At 51.8% G+C, this 3,280-nt stretch overlaps 1 protein-coding gene across 1 annotated transcript in view; it reads left to right on the forward strand.

Moving 5' to 3' along the window:
- The first annotated feature begins 329 nt into the window (after positions 1 to 329).
- Positions 330 to 3,280, forward strand: part of ARMH3 (armadillo like helical domain containing 3) — a 234,991-nt gene continuing 232,040 nt past the window's right edge. The window contains exon 1 of the mRNA XM_017851651.1: positions 330 to 476. The gene's annotated coding sequence lies outside the window, so the exon portion shown is untranslated. The remainder of the gene's footprint in view (positions 477 to 3,280) is intronic.

Below are 3,280 nucleotides of genomic sequence, written 5' to 3' on the forward strand. Positions count from 1 at the left end.
AAAAAAAAAAAAAAAAAAAAAGGAATGAGTTTGTTTTCAATTTTTCACGTACAAAGTTGTAATACACATTTGGAAAATATATCTTTCCAAACTTCGCCAGTATTTCTAGATACAGATATTCCTAGAAGTAAAATTGCTAAGGTCAAAGAGTCGGGCACGTTTCGGAAAACTGCTATTGCGATCCAGTAGGCCCTCAATAGACATTTCCATTGCGAATTTATTTCTCGCGATGCCTTTCGGGAGTTGTAGTCTTTGCGATGCTTGCTGGGAGTCGTGGTCTGAGCCGGTCTCAGGAAGCGGGCGTGGACTAACCCATTGCGCGCCAGGCTTTAGGACCCGGCGGGGCGCGGGGACACGGGAAGGGTCGGGGAGTTCGGGAGCGCGCCCGTGAGCCCGGAGCAGCGGCGGCGTCGGTAGCGTCGGGAGCGAGCGGGCCCGGGAACGGCGTGGGTGGTAGAGGAGGAGCCGCGGGCTCGGTAAGCGGCAGCGGCCCGGCCCGGCCCGGTCCTCGAACCTCACCAACCCTGTGGGTCCTGCCATACTAGGCCTTGGCCCCTAGGCGGTTCTGGGGGCGGGGCCTGCGCTGGCCGCGGGGACGACGGGGACGCTAGGGGAGAGGGAGGGAGGACGACTGCTGAGGCTGCGTGTGCCGGTGAGGGCTGGGCCTGGGGGCTGCAGAGCCTAGAGAGAAACGGCTTCGCTCCTCCAGCAGCCTGTTCCTCGGAACACCGGTCCCGGTCACGTCACTCCCTCTCCCCTATCCCTGCGAGGCCTTCTGGCTTCCCAGGCGCTGACCTTTGACCCCACCAGCTGCCTCGAGAGACTCCTCTCCCGTTGTTCTTGGTCCTGGGGTGCGGGCGTGGGGCAAGGCACCTCTGAGAATCTCAGGGCTAGAGGAAAGCCAGTTTGTCCGAAGTCTTCAGGTGTCCTGGAAGGGCTCCAGTACTGTCCCTCTCCAGGCTCTGACAGGCTTTAACCCACCCTTCACACGGAATCAGTGAAGCTACTGTGTTTTCTTCGGGTTACTCGGCGAGGGCCCAGGAAAGGAACCTGTTCGCAGGAGGGTATAGGGAAGGAACAGGTAGAGAGAAACCTGGTCCCCTGGAGAAGGAGAAGCTGAGGCGTGCTGCCCCTGGCGAATGGGGAAGCAGAAACTTGGGCCAGACCCAAATTTATGTTATTAGATCATCCGCAGTTCTTCCTCTCCAGAAAGTTTCTTTTTTTTTTCGAGACGGAGTTTCGCGGTTGTCGCCCAGGCTGGAATGCAATGACACGATCTTGGCACACCACAACCTCTGCCTACGGGGTTCAAGCGATTCTCCTGCCCCAGCCTTGCGCCACCACACCCTGCTAATTTTGTATTTTTGGTAGAGATGGGGTTTCTCCATGTTGGTCAGGCTGGTCTTGAACTCCAAACCTCAGGTGATCCGGCCGCTCAGCCTCCCAAAATGCTGTGATTACGGGCCATTTTATTGTTTGTTTGTTTTTTTGAGACGGAGTTTCACTCTTGTTGCCCAGGCTGGAGTGCAGTGGCGTGATCCCGGCCCACTGCATCCTCCGCCTTCCAGGTTCAAGAGATTCTTTCTCCATCAGCCTCCCGAGTAGCTGGGATTACAGACGTGAGCCACCACGCCCGGCTAAGTTTTGTATTTTTAGTAGAGATGGGGTTTCGCCGTGTTGGCCAGGCTGGTCTCAAACTCCTGACCTCAGGTGATTCACCTGCTTCAGCCTCCCAAAGTGTTCGGATTACCACCGCACCCGGCCAGAAAAAGTGAGCTTAGTGAGAGCTTTTTCTTTGCTATCCTTTAGTTACTTTGTAAACTAGGATAAATATGATTTGTGTCCCTGCCCGTAATTTAGCAGGATTCGAATTATTTTGGGTGTGCCTTCAGTTGGATTTGTGTGCACAATAGCTTCTATGTGAAGGCTTTCAGGATATCAGATCACAGTTGAGGGAAAGAGAGATCCCTCTTGTTACGACTGGAAAGGGGGAATACCCATTTCAGTGACTAGAGAAGCCTTTAAGGTGTTTTCATTGACTTTTAGGTTTTATAATTTATTGTTCAACTTTTTTTTTTTTTTTTTTTGAGACGGAGTCTTGCTCTGTCGCCCAGGCTGGAGTGCAGTGGCATGATCTCGGCTCACAGCAACGTCCACCTCTCGGATTTAAGTGATTCTTCTGCCTTAGCCTCCTGAGTAGCTGGGACTATAGGCGTGCGCCACCGCGCCCGGCTAATTTTTGTATTTTTAGTAGAGACGGGGTTTCACCATATTGGCCAGACTAGTCTCGAACTGCTGACCTCGTGATCCGCTCGTCTCGGCCTCCCAAAGTGCTGGGATTACAGGCGTGAGTCACCGTGCCCGGCGGACTTGTTCAACATTTGTATAATTAAAACAATGTGAAAACTCCAAAGTAGTCATTATGAAATTTGGAATTTCATGTTGAGCACAGTTTAGGAATCTGTAACATTTGGGGAAAATGGCCGGAAATTGTTCCAGGATATAGGAGGGTGAACTGTTTATTCAACACATTTATTGAGCACTTACTATGTAACTGGGATTTAGGTTAGAAATTATGAGTATCTTTCCTCAAGGACATCAGAGAAACATATAGATAAGAAATTTTTTATTACTTTGTGTTACATAGCCACATAAAGGCATTAGGCTGGACGTGGTGGCTCATGCCTGTAATCCCAGCACTTTGGGAGGCTGAGGTGGGTGGATCACGAGGTCAGGAGATTGAGACCATCCAGGCTAACACAGTGAAACCCTGTCTCTACTAAAAATACAAAAAATTAGCTGGGTGTGGTGGCCGGCGCCTGTAGCCCCAGCTACTTGGGAGGCTAAGGCAGGAAAATGGCGTGAATCCAGGAGGCAGGGCTTGCAGTGAGCCTAGCTCGCACCACTGCACTCCAACCTGGGCGACACAGTAAGACTCCGTTTCAAAAAAAAAAAAAGCCTTTATACAGTGTGAAGGGAATACTGCTGTTGCTTGGGAGAGGCAGGGAAATCTTTGTAGGAGGAAGTACTTGAGTTGGGTGTTGAAGGGTGAGTAGGAGGTTGCACAAGTAAGAAAAGGCATTTTGAGGCCGGACGCGGTGGCTCGAGCCTGTAATCCCAGCACTTTGGGAGGCCGAGACAGGCGGATCACGAGGTCAGGAGATCGAGACTATCCTGGCTAACACGGTGAAACCCCGTCTCTACTAAAAATACAAAAAACTAGCCGGGCGAGGTGGCGGGCGCCTGTAGTCCCAGCTACTTGGGAGGCTGAGGCAGGAGA

The sequence above is a fragment of the Rhinopithecus bieti genome, unplaced genomic scaffold, assembly GCF_001698545.2.
Source record: "Rhinopithecus bieti isolate Rb0 unplaced genomic scaffold, ASM169854v2 scaffold_31787, whole genome shotgun sequence".
Taxonomy (NCBI): Eukaryota; Metazoa; Chordata; class Mammalia; order Primates; family Cercopithecidae; genus Rhinopithecus; species Rhinopithecus bieti.